Source organism: Rhipicephalus microplus, chromosome 1 (assembly GCF_043290135.1).
Source record: "Rhipicephalus microplus isolate Deutch F79 chromosome 1, USDA_Rmic, whole genome shotgun sequence".
Lineage (NCBI taxonomy): Eukaryota > Metazoa > Arthropoda > Arachnida > Ixodida > Ixodidae > Rhipicephalus > Rhipicephalus microplus.
The window spans coordinates 74,381,195-74,400,985 of NC_134700.1; positions in this window are offsets into that span (position 1 = coordinate 74,381,195).

Here is a 19,791-nt window from a genome sequence, read left to right on the forward strand (position 1 = left end):
GCCGGAAGCTGCCCACTGCATCAGCAATGCCTGATCAGACGACCGAGCAAGGCACCCCCCTGCAGAGCACGGCCCAATCTCAACTGGTCATCGTACCTACCACCTTGCGCCAACGGGATCCCCCCTTCTTCAGCGGCACCGAGGACCAAGATGTGGAAGACTGGTTGCAGCTGTTTGAAAAGGTGAGCGCCGCCAACAAGTGGGACGACCCCTCGAAATTGGAGTACGTCCCATTTTATCTCAAAGACGTCGCCAGCCTGTGGTTCACAAACCACCGTACGGAATTTGCCACTTGGGACGCGTTCAAGACCACCCTTGCAGCTGTGTTCGATCGCCCCGCAGTGCGCAAGCTGCGTGCTGAACAGCGCCTACGCGGACGAGCGCAAAGGCAGGGCGAAAACTTCACTAGCTACATTGAAGATGTTATCGATTTATGCCGGCGCTTTAACCCTGAGATGACCGAGCAAGAAAAGATCAGGCATATCTTGAAAGGAATAGACGATGATGCCTTTCAAATGTTGCTGGCAAAGGCCCCAAGTACCGTATCCGAACTTGTAACCTTGTGCCAGAACTTGGAAGAGATTCGCAAGCAACGTGCATTAGTTCGGAGGTCAACGACAGCAGACGACTCTCTCGCTTCCCTGGCCGTCAGTGGTGACAGCACCGTGCTGGAGCAGATAAAAGTTTATGTACGTGAAGAGGTCACACGACAGCTTTCGTGTCTCTCGTACCTGCCGACCACCGAAGCACCAACGAACCGTCTAACGCCGACAATCAGACAGGCTATTCAGGAGCAGGTCTCCGAGGCGTTGCCATTACCTACGCCTGCCTCTCCATCAACACCTGTTGCCGCGCCACTGACTTATGCGGCCGTCGCGGCAATGCCTCCGCCTCGTCTGCCATTGTATACGCCACAACCTGTGCGACCTTCTACCACGCCGTTTTCAGCTACACAGCAGCACGCTGGAAATCCTTGGCGCACTGCTGACAACCGGCCGATATGCTACTTTTGCGGGATTCCAGGTCACGTTGCGCGTCTATGTCGTCGGCGCTTCGCAGCTAATACACCAAGATACCCTGACTACTCGTTTCGGCCTTCATGCCACGCGCCTCACGTGCCACCTGAAGTCCACGAACGCGATGCGCAAGCTGCTTCCGGCACCCGAACCTCCGCTTCTCGACGTTCTACTTCCCGCTCACCTTCCCCTTCACCAAGTCGTCGTTCCTCACCTGTCTCCCGCCAATCTTATCGATGTGATCGTCGAAGGTGTACGAACACTTGCACTCATCGATACCGGTGCCGCGATATCTGTGATTAGTCAAAGACTCTGCCGCTCTCTTCGTAAAGTGACGATGCTTTCTCACGTAGTTTCTTTGAGCACTGCGAGCGCCCAACAAATTGAGCCCGTCGCGGCTTGTACGGCAAAAGTGGTTATTCGAGACGTGTTGTACATCATTGAATTTCACGTGTTGGCTTCATGTTCCCACGATGTCATCCTAGGATGGGATTTCCTATCACGTCATCACGCCGTCGTGGACTGCGCTCGGGCCGAAGTGGAGCTGTTACCGTTTCGTGATGCGCCTTCTGTTGATGCGGCCGTATCTAGTGTGGCTAACCTTGTCGTCGCGACGGACATAGACCTTCCTCCTTTCAGCGCCCAGTTTGTCCCTGCCTGCTGCACTTCACTTTCTGACGATACCGTCCTATTCACGCCATCTCACATCTTCGGTAGCCGCCATCACGCATCGCTGCCATTCGCCGTTCTTGCGCTTTGTAAAGACACTACCGGGATATTTATTTCCAATCCGAACTCGTGCCCCCTCAGTTTGCGCCGCAACGAGACGCTCGGCCACATTCAGCTTATCGATGAAGGTACTATCGTGTCTGCCGATTTCTTCGACACCAAGCCGAATATGGAACTGAACGCGTTGGTTCCTCACTTTGCCTCGAACAGTGTGTCCTCCGATGCATTTCATCGTTCTATTGACTGCCATCTAGCCCCGGCTCAACGAGAGCAGCTTCTTACCCTGTTGCACGAATTCAGGCGTTCGCTCGACTTTCCCCAAGCGGTTCTAGGAAGAACGAACGCAATTGTGCACACAATTGACACAGGAAAGAGTACTCCTTTGCGCCAGCGCCCCTATCGTGTGTCTCCGGCAGAGCGTCGCGTAATTGCAGAACAAGTAGACGACATGCTACAGCGTGGAGTCATCAAGCCTTCTTGTAGTCCTTGGTCTTCACCAGTTGTACTCGTCAGAAAAAAGGATGGTTCGATACGGTTCTGCGTAGACTACAGGCGCCTAAACAACATTACGAGGAAAGATGTTTACCCTCTTCCCCGCATAGACGACGCTCTCGATTGTCTCCAAGGTGCAGAATACTTTTCCTCGCTTGACCTTCGCTCAGGCTATTGGCAGGTCCCAATGGCTGAGTCTGATCGTCCAAAAACGGCGTTCGTCACAACAGATGGTCTCTATGAATTCACCGTAAATCCATTCGGACTCTGCAATGCGCCCGCCACATTCGAGCGAATGATGGACAGCATTTTACGCGGTCTCAAATGGAACATCTGCTTGTGCTATCTTGATGACGTTGTGGTCTTTTCACCCGATTTCACTTCGCATCTCACTCGTCTGCGTATGATTCTACAGTGCCTTACAAACGCCAGGCTTCAGCTTAACCTGAAGAAGTGTCACTTCGGGGCTAAACAACTCACCATACTTGGTCATGTCGTCTCGAAAGCCGGCATTCTTCCCGACCCTGACAAGTTTCGTGCTGTTGCCGAATTTCCTAAGCCGACTACTGTTAAAGAACTACGGAGCTTTGTGGGCCTGTGCTCCTATTTTCGTCGTTTTGTCCGGAACTTTGCCTCCATCATCGCTCCACTCACCAAACTGCTTGCTGGCCCTGCAGATCTTTCGAATTGGACAGAAGCCTGTGACGAATCCTTCACAACACTGCGCCAACTCCTTACCTCACCACCCGTACTGCGTCATTACGACCCTACTGCGCCGACCGAAGTACACACGGATGCAAGTGGCGTCGGCCTTGGTGCAGTACTCGCGCAACGCAAACCAGGTTTTACGGAGTATGTGGTCGCCTATGCCAGCCGCGCCCTCACTAAGGCAGAAGCCAACTATTCTGTTACTGAAAAAGAGTTCCTGGCGATTGTGTGGGCGTTAAACAAGTTTCGCCCCTATTTGTACGGCCAAACTTTTGACGTGGTAACAGACCATCACGCACTCTGTTGGTTGGCTTCACTGAAAGATCCTTCTGGTCGCCTCGGACGTTGGGCACTACGCCTCCAGGAATTCGACATACGCGTCGTCTACCGATCTGGGCGAAAACACTCTGACGCAGATGCGCTTTCACGATCCCCCGTGAAATCTGATGAATCGGAAATATCAGCCCTTGACCTTCCCCTCTACTCCGTCAGCGTCACAGACATGCCATCCGAACAGCAGAGAGACCCTTGGATTGTCTCGCTCTTGAATATGCTTTCTGACACATCAACTTCCGGTTACCCTCGTGCTCTTCGCCGCCAAGCAACGCATTTCGCCATACGAGATGGCCTGTTATACCGTCGCAACTATCAAGTGGTGGGTCGTAAATGGCTGCTAGTCATACCCAGCCATATGCGCCCTGATATCTGCGAATATTTTCATGCTGAGCCTCAACACGCACACGCCGGTGCACTAAAGACGTATGAACGGATCCGCCAACGTTCCTACTGACGGGGTATGTACACGTTTGTACGCAAACACATTCGCTCATGTTCCCTGTGTCAGCAGCGCAAGACATTCCCTCATTCACCCGGTCAACTGCAGCCTTTACCATGTCCTGCACGCCCATTTGACCGTGTTGGGATTGACCTATACGGCCCGCTACCGTGCTCTGTTGGTGGTAATCGATGGGTGATTGTGGCTGCCGACCATCTGACAAGGTACGCCGAAACGGCAGCGCTACCTTCGGCTGATGCTCGTGACGTTGCAACCTTCATCTTGCATCGGTTTGTTCTTCGTCATGGTGCACCACGGGAGCTCCTGAGTGACAGGGGCCGTGTATTCTTGTCCGAAGTTCTGCAGCAGCTCTTACATTCATGCCGCACGGTACACCGCACATCAACAGCCTACCACCCTCAGACGAACGGCCTAACGGAACGTTTCAATAGAACTCTCGGAGACATGCTCGCTATGTATATTGATTCGGACCACTCCAATTGGGACGTTGTCCTTCCTTTCGTGACGTATGCCTACAATACGGCGATTCAATCAACAACGGGCTTTTCTCCATTTTTTCTTTTATATGGTCGTGACCCATGCAGCACACTCGACACAATTCTGCCATACAATCCTGATGCCTGCGAGTTCAGCCCAGTTTCTGAAATGGCAGAACATGCCGAAGAGTGTCGTCAGCTTGCACGGTCCTTCACAGCCGATAATCAAGCCCTCCAAAAAGATCGCCACGACCGTGATCTTGTTCAGGACACAATCCCCGTCGGTTCTCTCGTGTGGCTCCGACTGCCTTTCCACTCTCCTGGACTAACTCCCAAGTTTGCACCGAAGTATACGGGCCTTTACCGCGTCATACAGCACCCTTCTTCTGTCACCTATGTGATTGAACCGCTCAAGCCATCCACGGACAAGCGCCGCCTTGGTCGTGAGACGGTTCACGTCAGTCGCCTCAAGCCCTGCTACGATCCTCCTGTTCTCTCGTCACCTTGAGTCGCCAGGATGGCTCGTCTTGGTCGCCGGGGTATTGTAGTGGGGAATTCGCAAGGCACTGACTAGTGGGACCATCTCTCTCGGAGTGCGAAGCGCGAGTGTGTGCACGAGCTGTAGACGCTGGACGGCTCGAGCATTTCTGTCCGTACCGGCTGCCTGCCTACTACCTGGCGTCGCTATTAAACTCCCTTTCAGAATGAATATGTGAAGGTTAACTTGGGTGACGTGACCCTGAGCTGTTGGGGTGCAGACTCTCCCGTTTGTGTGACAGATTAAACCAAAGGTTACCAACATCTAGCATTTTTTTTCATCCTCACGATGTACAATGAATAACAGCGGGGACAAAGGACAGCGGGGACAAAGGACATCCCTGTCTCAGCACCTTGTTAACTTCAACGCCGACATTGCTACTTATTTCTTCCCATTATATGTGAACTGTATTTTCTCGGTCTTTCAAAAACTGTGCACAGTCGTCACCTATGCTCACTTCCTTCGAAATTATCATGCGCGTTTCTTTTTACATCTGTTTGATTCGATTTTCCCCCCCCCAAAGCCTGGGTCAGGAATGCAGAGCGCAAACTGGACCTCCTTGTTCGAGAAAGTTTGCGACTTCACGATTATTGTAGATATATCGTTCCATTAAGATTGCAGGCAAAACGCGATTACTCGGGATTATTCCAGAGGTTGCGCGACGACCAGTGATAAGGCTATAATATTCTACGGCACGTATGTACATAGTGTGCAGGCGTGCGTCACGCAGCGCCCCTTCGTGACTTCCGAAATGCGCCCCCGACATACAGTGTACTATACCCGACATGCCCGGGTACCTACCGCTGCCGTGTTGTCTCCTCGTGCTTGCGCCCGTTTAGTTTTGCCTCACGATGCAAGTTTGAGGAATTATCGGCTGAGAAGGAGGCAAGTTGATTTAGTAGTACCCGAAGAGGGAGCAGAGCTTCGGGGTGTTTCTTCGACGAAGGTTATAATCTAAAATTGAGAACGCACATTGCTATTTCCTGAAAAGATCCAGCGTGTTTGGCTGGCGCGGATTAACAAAAACTACTTGAAGAAACTCTGTGATATTTGCGTGTTCAGGTGTAACTTCATTCCGGGTAAGTGCCATAGCCAAGCACTTACCTCCAAACATAGATAGCTTACCAAGATACTGTACAAACAAACTTGTCCGCGACCACTGTGTGCACAATCAGCGTGAAGGGAGGCGGTTAAAATCGTGATGGCCATCGCTGAAATTCGGGTATTGCATTGAAACAATCTGTGAAAACGGATGCGAGACAATATTAGTTCACTTTGAAGTATAGCCGATAGGTCCCAGTTGGGGGTCAGGATTTTGAAAAATTGGTCAATTAATTCCCTAACACGGTCTCCACCTTTTTCAGGGATTCCGCTGTACATTAGCGTACAACAAAAGTAAATTACAAAGTGAAAATGTGTCAAGACATACGCAAAATAGGAAAGTGATGACTGGCATTACCGTGGTACGCACCATGCGAAGTCTCTATCTGCCTTGCATAATATTTTCCTCGGCTGTTTCCACAAATTTCAATCAAAGAGGCCCAACATGAGCACTGGTTAAAACACTTGAATGGGGGGGGGGGAGGCGCTGCTACTTCGGTGACGTGGGCCGTGGCAATATATTAATATTATATCTCTTGTAAACTTGCCTAGCTCTGCACGACTCGTTTTCGATTGGAGCTGCTGCGCTTCACTCATCCACACTTAAAATAGCGGCTCGACACTTTCACTTGTTCTTGGGCCACGCAATTTCTGGTGGAAGCTAGACAATGGGCCCTCGTAGGTCGTGGCGGGCAGCCGGAGTACGCAGTGGCTGGTATACTTGTCGCACATCTTGATTTTCTGGAGTTGTATCAAGTGAACAAGCAAGGCCTTTTTGATCCGATGAGCAAAAAACAACAAACAAAAAACCACAATGCTTCCCTTTCAACATCGTACGCAGCAACAGATGACGAGCCCCCAACAAACCGCGCTGCAGCACGTGAACTGCCGTAGGTACCCGGGGGGGGGGGGGGGGGTTACCCGGGAATGGGCGACAACGGCAGAGGTGACATCACATGAACACTGTGTAAGCGACGTGCTTCGCCGCTTTCCAGTTTATCGACAGCCGACGCTCATGCAGTTTCGCATTTATCGCTGTAATCTGACTTTTCTTTCTGCAGCCACAAGTTCCACCAAAGAAACAGTTTGGATCTTCGAACAACAGTCGGACAGTGGCCGTACAATGTACTTCTATTTAGCGGCGTGTGCCGAGGTGGTTTCGACCGGCGGCGGCGTGGAGGCCGTTCCGAGTCGTCGGCGCACGCCGGGCGAAATGACCGGCGGCGGCGCACGGCCACTTTTCGTCGGTGGCGTGAAAACCGAAAGTACAATTTAAAAAAAAAACTACTTTACTTCTTCGCTGCTTCAGCTGAAATTCAGTTAGAGATCGCACAACAACGCGTATACGTCCGAACGTTTCAGAAACGCACACATGTGCCCACTTTCTGTGGATCACGGTACTGAACGTGCCGACATTGCGGCTTCTATTCATTGGCGCAGTCCGGGGGGGAGGGGGTAGAATATCCCCCCACCTTCTCGAAATTTTTCAATTTTCGATTTTAGCAATCTTCTTTTAACCTCTCTGTTTTCTCTCTTTCTTCCCGCTCGTCTTATAGGGCCGTCGAAGCGACTGAGAATTTGCAAAGACGTGTCGGCTTGCTTTGACGGCTATTTGTCACTCTCTTCGTGGAAGGGTTTGCCGCAAACTGCTATAATTACCCGACGGAGCGGTTTACTGCCTCTTTTCCCTGCTTGGTATGGCCGTATAGGGCCTGGTACTACTTTTACGACGCCAGAAATAAACCCTAAAAAATTCCAGAAAGCACACAATATCTGGAGAATTCTGCTCTTTGAAACTAAATATAGACTCTGCTTTTTGGTTGACCTGGTTGGGAACTTGCAGGATAAGTGGGAAACCCCCGCCTTCTGGCGTATGTACGTAGTACTGGTACATGTATGCAATCACGGCAGTTGAAGCGGTCAATTCTGAAGGATCAATTCTTAGCGCACGTAACGCGGTTACAATGTTTCGGATGGTCTAACGAAGGTCCCACCAACCCTCTTGAAAAAAAAAAACTTTGGAAAAAAGCTTTTGTAACCACGAACAAACAGCTAGCAACAGTAGTGTTAGTAACTTTTTTGAGCCATTACTAACTTCTTGCTGTCTTTTAACTACTTACATTAGCAGGCATTTAAAGGTTGCAATGGTTACTAACTCTCGCGTACCGTTACTTTTTGCTATGTACGTAACTGTTAAACAAACTTATTAAATGAATCTTCGAAGTTATTATTACGAGCTTTTTGCAACCTATTTACTAGCACGGATATGTCACTCGATCCAGTTTACTGAGGCGATATTCATAAGCTTAGAACCTCCCTCTTGAGTCCTGTATATTAGGCCGTGTTGATGTGGTATTAGGAAAAAGAGACAGTACACAATATTTGTCTTAATAAGATTAATTAAAAGTAATAATCTTTGTTACCTCACGCACCTAATAAAATTGTACACTTGCTAATTATAGACGCATAACTTATATACATAGGTGAGGCTTGTGATGTGTGGTGCGCGTTCAAAGTGCGCGCCTTCGAAAAGTGCGCGTCACGGAAAAAAAAAAAAACAAAAGGAGAAATACCAGAGTGCACGTGCGGTGCTGCTTAAACAAGAATGACGACGTTAAAGAGCGTCAAGCACGAGGATGCGTGGCAGGACGTGAAGTAAACAAAAGGTAAAACATCCAATGGGCAGCGAACACGGAGATTTCAAGGCCCAATGGCTTGACACCACGAAACAGCAGTATCTCCAATGAGAACGAGACAAGTGGGCCAGAGCTGAAGCAGGAGCCTGGGGGGACCAGAGCAAGGGGAATTCGAGGCAGGCAGTGCAAGCGGAAGGTCGTCACCGGACCGGGCGCTGAAGATGGGCCGTTGGGTTCCGGACCCGAGCCTACAGGACTTCCACCGGCCGGGGCCTCCTGCTGTCGGGTTCCCGCTCCAAAGGACCGTGGCCATCCGGTCCTGAACTCCTTTCCAGGGCCTGCGGACTTTGGTTCCGGCAGGCGAGCTACAGCCGTCGGGCTCCGGGCCCGAGCTGTGCGCCCAGCTGCTTGACTAGGTCGACCCTAGTTCCCGGACGCGTCGCCACCAGCCTGCGTTCTCCCGTCTCCGACGTGTCCACGCTCCTCAAGCCGAAACCATCACGATTTGGTAGGGCTTTTCGACGTGTCGCCAGCAGCCAGCGTTCCCTCGTCCTCGTCCAGCCCACGCACTGACGCAGGAGTCACGGCGTTCCGGTTTCTCATCACCGCCGAAAACCAACTTGTGGGTGAGACTGCACCGATACTCTTGCGCTACTCCCATCACTCAGCCTCTTTCGAACGTTAGGTTTAGTTACTGACTTTGAACGTTCTTGTTGGGTGTTTACAGATGTGTTTCGTCATGTCCAGTCAACTGTTTATTAAGTGTTTTGTTTTGTGAGGAATCTTTGCCTTTTTACTTTTCAATTAAACTTTTTGTGTGTTTCTTGGAAACCGAACGGCTTTGTCCTTATTAACAAAACTCTCTGAGGCTCAGCCCGGGAGAAAAACAAATCAGCAACAAGAACCCTGCATAACAAACTGGCGTCCGCAGCGACAGGACAAAGTCGTTTGTTTTTCCAGTAGATTTTTTGACGCGGTTAACACGATGACGAACACGTGGGAGTTAATTGAGTTGGCGGATAAAATGGGACTGACGGGAGCGGAGTTTAGAGTATGGTACGAGGAGCGGATGGAGAGGGAGCGTGAGCAACGGGCTGCAGAACGAAAGGCGGCGAAGGAAAAGCTTGAATTGGTGCTTAGAGCTAAGAAGGAGGAGCTAGAGCGCGTAACGCGTGAAAATAAAGTGTTGCTAGAGCGTCAGACACGCATACTGAAGCAGCAGCTCCAATTAGAGAGGGTGGACTTCGAGCGGCGACTCGAGCTTGCGATGGCGAAAAGGGGGCAGCTGGCGATGCAGAAGGTCGAGCAAGCGGTGAATGTTTGCTCCGATAGCAGCGTTTGCTGGAGGGAAGTCGATTCCTGCAAGGTTGGCCTCGAGCCTCGCGACAGCCTTACTTCGGAGCGAGAAGCTCAGATAGAGGAAGGCAGAGAGGTGGACAGCCAAGAAGGCAGGAGTCATGAGGAGTTTGTTGAAGCGACGGAAAGCTCCTCTGGCTGGGAACATATTACTTCCGTTAGCTGCTTGGGGACCTCTGAGAGGCCAAGCACCTATGAAGAAGAGCGCCTGGATAGGGGCGACCTAGAAGCTGTGGAAAATGTTGTGGAGCAAAGCTTCGATAGCAGGGAACAAAGACGCTCCATTCAGAATGAGGTGTGTATCAGAACGTCGCAGAGGCCGAGCACATTTCGGGAAGGGGTAGGGCTACCTCTCAATAGCTCCATGGAAGGAGCGCTAGAACGTCATTGGGAAGATGGCAGCGAATGCCATGAAGGCTCTGATATAGTGGCCACTGATTGTTTTGTACCGACAGAGGTAGCAGCAGGCACCACGTCAATGGTCCTAGACCATACGTATATCTCACTCAGAGAGAGAGGGGATTCTAGTTCACAGGATAGCGTAACTGCTATTTGTCCGAGAAAACACGATGGGAGTGCTGAAGCACTCTTCAAAATAAACAGTATCGAATCGGAGGTGGGCTCGATGGTAGGTATGGAGAATGCCAGACAGGGTCTTGAACCTGAGAACGTGATTGGTTTTGAACCTATAATTAAGTCCACTCAAGATGAGCTGTATAATGACCGAGCACAACGGCATCCCTTCTCAAGAATCCAGGAACCTCACACGCTTGTCGGAGCGTTTGGGCTTGCTGAGGGCACCCCGAGCTTGTGTTCATTAGATGGTGAACTAAAAGAAAGCATTTGTGTGAGAGATTGTGGCATTTGGACATTCGTGTCTCAGTGCGTTTCGTGTCGACGCCGACGGCTCGAGACCGCGCCCTGTTCCTCTGTGACCGGTAAGCGTTCATGTGGCCGGCGGGGGCGCAGACACGCGTTTCAGCGAAAGTGCATAAAAGCATGTTTGCCACAGTTACTTTCGAAACGTGCGAGAAGGGCAGTGCGTCTGGTTTGGGACGCGATAACCTGAGTGTAGGGTTAGAAAACCGGTAGCTCTTTCTGGACTTCGACTTTTAGATGCGGACACAAGTAGCTTTGTCCATAGTCGATTTTGTAGTAAAAAGGTTTATTCCGGGTTTCAGAACTTTTAAATGCAATTGGGTGAATCTAAAGTTTAAGTGTGGACATTTGGACGATGTAGCGAACTGTAGCCCGGTGATGTGTTGAACTGCGTGGTGCAAATATGTGGTTTAATTGTGACGTAGTGCAGAACGCGCACTCATCGGCAGTTTTTTTTTTCTAAAAAAAAAAAAAACTTGAATAAAAGGGGGGCGTATGTGATGTGTGGTGCGCGTTCAAAGTGCGCGCCTTCGAAAAGTGCGCGTCACGGAAAAAAAAAAAAAACAAAAGGAGAAATACCAGAGTGCACGTGCGGTGCTGCTTAAACAAGAATGACGACGTTAAAGAGCGTCAAGCACGAGGATGCGTGGCAGGACGTGAAGTAAACAAAAGGTAAAACATCCAATGGGCAGCGAACACGGAGATTTCAAGGCCCAATGGCTTGACACCACGAAACAGCAGTATCTCCAATGAGAACGAGACAAGTGGGCCAGAGCTGAAGCAGGAGCCTGGGGGGACCAGAGCAAGGGGAATTCGAGGCAGGCAGTGCAAGCGGAAGGTCGTCACCGGACCGGGCGCTGAAGATGGGCCGTTGGGTTCCGGACCCGAGCCTACAGGACTTCCACCGGCCGGGGCCTCCTGCTGTCGGGTTCCCGCTCCAAAGGACCGTGGCCATCCGGTCCTGAACTCCTTTCCAGGGCCTGCGGACTTTGGTTCCGGCAGGCGAGCTACAGCCGTCGGGCTCCGGGCCCGAGCTGTGCGCCCAGCTGCTTGACTAGGTCGACCCTAGTTCCCGGACGCGTCGCCACCAGCCTGCGTTCTCCCGTCTCCGACGTGTCCACGCTCCTCAAGCCGAAACCATCACGATTTGGTAGGGCTTTTCGACGTGTCGCCAGCAGCCAGCGTTCCCTCGTCCTCGTCCAGCCCACGCACTGACGCAGGAGTCACGGCGTTCCGGTTTCTCATCACCGCCGAAAACCAACTTGTGGGTGAGACTGCACCGATACTCTTGCGCTACTCCCATCACTCAGCCTCTTTCGAACGTTAGGTTTAGTTACTGACTTTGAACGTTCTTGTTGGGTGTTTACAGATGTGTTTCGTCATGTCCAGTCAACTGTTTATTAAGTGTTTTGTTTTGTGAGGAATCTTTGCCTTTTTACTTTTCAATTAAACTTTTTGTGTGTTTCTTGGAAACCGAACGGCTTTGTCCTTATTAACAAAACTCTCTGAGGCTCAGCCCGGGAGAAAAACAAATCAGCAACAAGAACCCTGCATCACAAGGCTATACTCCTGAAACAACTTGCGAATTATACGTATAACGTACCCTTACAAGCAAGCTAGAAAAGCAGTATCCCGTGACCTTGTCGTTATGTATTTGTGCTGTTCTCATTCAGGACATTTTGGGCCTAATAACCTAACGATGTATTGCAGTGTTGATGGTCGCGCAATGAATCTATGAAAAACGGGTGATTCGTGCGGTGTAATGGTCGCAGTTACCATGCTGATTTTTTTTTTTTGGGGGGGGGGGGTTGGGGGGGTGTAAAGGTTACTACCCACATTTCACTAGTTAGCAACACTAGTACAGTACTGTGTTTGTAACGGTGAAAGTAGTAGCTGTTACTAACCTCCCCGTCACTAATTTCATTTATTAAAAGGGTAGTAACATAAGAAAAAGTAAGTAAATCAAAGTTAGAAAGTACTACAACCTTTTTTTTTTAAGAGTGTGTTTCTAGGAGTTGTTGAAGAACACGCACTTTGTCCCAGTCGCATGGCTTAAAAGGCACAACTTGCAGAATAATGACACTAATTTGCAGAACTGTAACCTTGTAAACTCTCTGTTTTTGCAAACATCGCCATTAAAAAATAATGATAAGAGCCGCAAGAAATCAGTCGGCAGAGTTTTCTTGTACTTCCAAGCGAACTCCGTAAATTCTGTGCGGTGCGCGCATTAGTGAGAGATAGAACAATTTCTATATATTCTTGTGTCATAAGAGTTCTGGAAAAAATGATCCAAAGCTGCGAAACGTCAAAGTTTCCTCTGCCAGTTTGTTTTTGAGTCAGCTGACATAGTACGGACACGAACGGAGCTTTGTGTATTTGCGAAGCATGCTGCTTACTTGGCGCCTAATGCTGGGAAACTCAAACATAGGAAAACTCTGCCTTGCCCGTGAAGAGAAATCTGCCCTAAATTGGCATCACGCTGCATGCGCAAATAATTAAAAAAATGTAAAGGACCTGTAATATAACAAAAGGAGTAAATAGATGTGTGGTCGTTGCGTCCAAGCTTCACTATTACACTCATACCACACCTCTGACTGAAAAAGCACTCTCCAAGATTAGTGACGTCAAAAGAATGACGTCTGGATAGACTCGCAGTCACACCCCAGAACAATCTATTTCTAGCTTTTGCTGGGGATGGCTAAAACTGTCAGTGCGAACGTTCATCACATAAGAAAGGACAACACAGGAAGGAAACGTATCATTTGCTTAAACATCGGAAGTCAGTAGACAAGAGATTTTGCTCGCTAGGAGTGTATATAAAGGTCATTATTTGCAATATACGGGCAGCTCTAAAAGTTTAGCGCATTAAGCGTCTCTCCGAAATCGAAATCGTCACCTTCCTTGCATTCTCTCAGAACGCTGAAGGTCGCGTCCCCTAAACCTCTGTGCGCGAAATAAAAACAAAAACGACCAACTATAAATTAACTTCCGAAATATGCGAATATTCATCTCTAATTTGGCTTTCTCCGTCGTTATCGCATACATACAGACACAATCGTATGCATGTCTACCACAGTTGAAAAGATGTTCTAGATTTTCCTCGCCCAGTCAAACCCAGCGTACGTCCTTAAATGCTGGAATCTTATCCACAAAACACCCAGTTTAAAGGCTTATTGAGCGCGCTAATAAATACGAACGAAGACGAGAAAAAGACAGGCTATGGGGACTGCACGCGGCCTGTCTTTCCATGTCTTCATCCGTGTTTAACAGCGCACTCAATAAGCCTTCAAAGTGAATGTAAACAGCATGGAGATGTAAGGGGACTGGCAAACGCTCCGTAAATGATTTGTTTTCCAGCATACACATTGAATGTGACTTCTTTGAGCGCGCCTCATTTGTTCACATGGCTAACACTGTATCACAAGAAATTTCATTTATTTTTACTCTCACAGCGATGCTGTTATATCTGCTAGATTTTTTTTCGTATTAACTTACACTTTGTATTGTTTTTATTTCCAAGTAACTGTTAATCTTTTATTTATCATCAAATGTACCACTTGCATCTGTAATGCCGTTGGGCCTTGAGGCTACATTTAAATGAATGAATAATGAAGGAGCCTCTTTTCAACGGGTAAGTAAGGGCAAGTGGAGCTCGCAGTCTTTGTGCGTAATGTACACCGCTTTTTTTTTCTGAGTAACAGACAGGCGGGCAATTTATGTAGGTCACAATGGCATATAGTGATTCATGAAACACACGAGAAAAGCGCTAATTTGTCTCCCATGAGGAGACACTGCTCAGCGGCTTATGATGCAAATGCTACAACGCAACGAATACAAAAAGAGCGAAATGACCATGGGACTATGCATGCGATTTTTTTTCTTTGTTTCCATCTTCAAGGACTCCGTTCTTACAAGACGCAAGGAAGTGCAGGTTGAAGCGGAGCGCAGTGCTCGAGTCTCGTTTGTTTGTGAGACCCATTTTTATCTTCATACCAGCCCATGCTCCCTCCCCCTTTCGTTTCCTTAAAAGGAGTACAAAAAAACAAAATTTTGAAAGCAAGATAACCTGTCAAACTGATTTGTGTAAATAAGCACATCATCTACAAAATGTAAACAAATATTGTCGCCCAGAAGGTAGTCAAAATTAATTCTGAATCACGTGTCGTCCTACGGCGCACTAGATATGCCTTCGTCATTAGGGTAAACAAACAACCACCCCCGGCGTCACATGCTTTGTGTTGGCTCTCCTGGCGAACCATTGCAAGGGAAAGAGGGGCAGACTAGTACCGGAATACAATGGCTGCTGCTCGAGCTTCAGTGACACCTTTTGAAGGGGTCACGCATATTTACAACGCCGGAGAGGAGATCACAGGAGCACCCACACAACCTTCGTTGAAAAGGCTTGTCAACATGGTAATTCACATGCACGCAGTATTGTGCGTCTACCTAGCAAGTTAGCTTTGCACGAAAACTCAGGATTACTTTTCTTCACGCGACACCCCTCTGGGTCCCGCCTCACTTGGCACTCTGTGGAACCAAGACTTGAACAATTAACATCACGTGCTCGAGCAAATGAACTTTCATTTCCGGCCGTGAGCTGCAAAAAAAAAAGCGACATCTTTTGCGTAAGAGCTTTTTTGCTCACAGAGTTCAAAAAATAGGGGCTATTTATGACATGCGCGAGTCTTATCTCCTATCACAGTGTGTTGAAGACGGGCGTGCTAGGGCGTAATGTACGACTGGAGGGGGGGGGGGGGGTCGCAAATTAAATGGTTGCCGCAAAGGCTTTAGCAACGCTTCATTGCGCAAAACATCCTTTCTTTTTATCTTGCTGTGTTATCTCCATGCCTTCTCATGACACCCCGACAGTTTTGTTTTGTGCTTGCCAGCCATGGGTGAGGCGAGTTTTAGCTTATCACACCAGCCTCACAGATCAGTTACTGCAGGTGTCCCCTGAAAAGCAACCATACACGTACAAAAATGTGCGAAATCACCTTTCTCTGGCAAGAATAAAGAAATATGAACAAACGTGAAAACTACAATCAAAATAACCAATCATCAAATCAAATCACCACCCGTCACCTGTGGTGGAAAGGAGAAAATAATCCGTGACCTCGGCATCAACGGTTATTTACAAAGGCGTTTATTCGCAGAGAAGGGGAAAAGTGAGACCAACCGCGCCGCAACAACGCCACGTGTTGATACCCTACATCGTGGGCACCCGACTCTTGCCTTTTTAGGCAAGAGTCGACGATGCCTTCCACCACCATCGGCACTTTCATGCGCTGGTCCAAAGACCTTGCACGCGCGGGTAGACCTCAGGGCGTCATGTGCAGAATCGCGTGCGCCGGCTAATTACCAAGAACTTCCATGAAAAAAAATGTGGCAGCCCAGCAATGACTTCCATCAAATGATCAGTGAACGGAGCGCAGAGGCAGAACACTGCAAGCGTGTAGGCTATTATACCAGTCACGACGGCGCGCGGTGATCTTCTAAACAGAAAGAAACCTTCGCTGGCAGCTCCCCTTTGAGTCCTGACACATTCAGCCGACAGTGAGAGACACCAATCGCACCACTGGGGACACTGCCCTCCATCTACTTCCAAGACTTGCAACGAGTCGTGGCAAACATCTCGGGCCTTCTCAACCCTGAAGAAAAAAGCCGATGAGGCTTCAAAACATCGAGTTTCTTAATATACATATTGGCTGGAGTTTTCATTCTTCTGTTATCCCAACCGAGCAGACTTGTGCCGAATGTTTACCTCTGAAATAGTACAGATATCTGTGTTGCACACCCTAATCCCGGAGAGTATAGAGCTCGTTGCTGCGTTTTGTAGCCTGTCTGCATTCCTTGGGGCGTACTAAGAACCCAAAAGCTCAGGTATGATTAACTTAAGCCTGGGAAAAGCCTGCCTCATCAAGCTTTTCGCAGAATGGACTGGGCGAACACAATGACGGGTGAGGAACCACCGAAATTGCTTCCGCGTATCAAACCTGACTATGAATAGAAGGAAGTTTGAACAAAAATAGAACAATACAAAAAACGGGCGCTGTTATGCCATCTCGGTATGGAGTCCTGAACAGCAGGCGTGCTGGCAAGATGTTTAGAAGCTCCTCAATTTCTCGGAAGGTCACAAAAATGTTTGACCTCATTACAGTTTGAACAAATTTGTTTTTGCCAGTGACTAAGCGTCACGAGTGGCAGGAGCGGTGTGTTAATTCCTGCCCCCTTCCTCCTTGGAATCCAGTCGGAAAGCTTTCAACGTATCACGTTGTAGGAAATGATATAAATTCTGATAGCAAGTGTCGTCAGAACATTTACAAAATTTGAAATTTGTCGAGATGGTGCTTTGCTATTGGAAACTTTTTTAGCACAAAACAATACATCGAAAGGGCATTCACAAGCGCCCGTCCCGTGTCTCTTGTTCTTGGGAATATTTTGTCTTGCATGCCGTACTTTACACATTGCCACATTTTTTCGTGCAAGAACGAAAGCGGCATCTCAGGACAAGCAGTTCAATGCAGGAGAGAGCGTAGGGGCGCTCGATGATCGTGAATCATGCTGCTCTGTCGCTTTGGAAGCCGCATGATTTATGAAGGTGGAATACAGTGCTCATTTTCCGTTGATTTGTTACATATATGTAGATTAAGCTCAATGTAAATCACGATGTCGCGTACTAACATTTCCTGGAGCTGCACATGTGCCAGAACATTCTGCACAACCAACTTTCATGCCCTCTTAAAGCCGTGTTCTTATATTTCGAACATTGTGAATTAGACTAGAGGCACAATACTGGAGTGACGGATAATTATTCAGTTTTTCCTCCTGTTAGCATCGCAATCCGACATGCGCTCTTCTCTCCTCTGGGAAAAGATCGTACGTGTTTTGTAGCACGCATGAGCATAATTGCTCATTATACCTTGTCATAGTCTGCGAACGGTGTACTTTACAAAGCGCAGATGCATTTCCTATCAGCATTAAAGTTAAAGCCATGGTGCGATGCATAAAATCAATATTACATCACCAAAAAATACGGGTTTTTTAGTTCCTATATCGAACTAGAAACCCGCTGGAACTCGGACTCAGCCGGACTCAGCCGGGCTCACTCGGACTGAGGCTTACCTAAGTAGAACTCAGCCGGACTCATTCTGTCTCATGCCTCAATCTGAGTCTTTCAATTCCTCTATTAGACTCATCATTGAGTTTGCCGACCTATAATCGGAACACATCTCTCGTTCGAGTCACGCGTTGATGAAGACCTTTTGGGTGCGTTCACAATGGCGAAATATGGGAGAATGATGAAGGGTGGTTGCTATGCCCACATGATGATAATAGGAATTTATCTTTACCGATACACGTAAAAAGAAACCAACGAAAAACACGATTGCAGCATAGGAACCAGGAAAGACAAGTGCTGGGCTAAAAACTAAATGTTATTACAGAAAGCCCCTACAGTAATCAACCAGAAGCACATCCTTAAAAAGGCTATCTATACCACAGTTGCACAATTAACTGTACTTTTCTTTTTCTTTAAATCTTTCAAGGTGGTATGAAACAGCTGATTTCCATGGAACACCAAAATATCAACGCCAAGTATACCCGCTATCTATGCCGCGAGTTGTTCTTCTGCGAGGAAAGCTGGGGGATCTCACACATGGCACTTCGCTCTGTTTTTATTTCGAAGGCTTCACGAGTTTCGCGTTCAATCTTTTTTTTTGCCTATTATATTCAATGATTTGAAAGAAATCCCTTTATCATGCGGTCGTGTTTACAGAGATCAGACGGGTTGAGGCCTAGTGACACCTATAGGCAGTGTGAATACCCTTCAGGCACAAAACTGGCCTTTTCGCTAGTCTCTGCGTCACCAATATATCAGTGTCATCGGCAAAGGAAGAAATAGATTGAAAGTCAAGATTATGAAGCCTTAAAAGAACAAAAAAAGGGCAAAGTGCAACGCATGTATAAGTGATCCTTCATTTGTCCATAGAGCTAGATAAGGGGTTCGCGTCGCTAGATAGTAGGTGCACGTGACGTTGATCATGGAAGTGTGCTGTTTGTATCATTTTTGCGCGCTTCTTGCCTTTGTAGTGTTAGGTGTACAGCTGTGGAACGCCTCAGCCTATTTTTCATTAATGCGCTTCTGGTACATGGGTTTGTGAACTTGCCGCCATAAGCCTTTTGCTCGATGTCCTGTCAGGTTGAGCTCCTTAGTTTGTTCTTTCAAAAAAAATTATAAACCAACTTGCCGAGCAAGCTACGGATGTGGTGTCCTTTTCGAAACACATTTGTGACAAATCGGCATCTATAGTTAGTTGAACTAAGTCTGAGATAAAAACTGGTGGAGGAAAGGCAGATTGCTTGGTTTGATAGCGCGGCGTGGAGCGCCGCACGGTGTGCAGTACAAAGCACGTTGAAAATACAAGCCCACGCTTCAGTGTTTTTTCCGCATTCTACATTTGCGCGTTGATGATGATATGTGGGGTTTAACGTCCCAAAACCACCATATGATTATGAGAGACGCCGTAGTGGAGGGCTCCGGAAATTTCGACCACCTGGGGTTCTTTAACGTGCACCCAAATCTGAGCCCACGGGCCTACAACATTTCCGCCTCCATCGGAAATGCAGCCGCCGCAGCAGGGATTCGAACCCATGACCTGCGGATGCACACAATTGCGCGTTACTTCACAGTTCACAAAAACTTAATTCATGGTGATCACCATTTCGTCCAATATTGTTGACTTTGCTCAACATGCCGATACAATGGGGATCGTTTCTGTTTGACAGAGCAATTCGTATAATAATTGTCATTTTACCTTTTTTTCATTAAAAGCCATGCATGTGATCCAGTTTCTTGACTATTTTCTTTCTTTTTTTTTGTAAATAAGCCTTGAACAGTTAGCCCTTCCTCAGTTATAACAATATCTTCCTTACACATTGAACTTCTACCCTGCCCGTCCCCAGGTCTGGCCCCCACCCTTCGCATTTGAGCTGCCTTTGTTCTTAGACTCGCTTGCACAGTTGCACAGTCATAATTATGGATATTCCTGTACCAACTTTCCACACT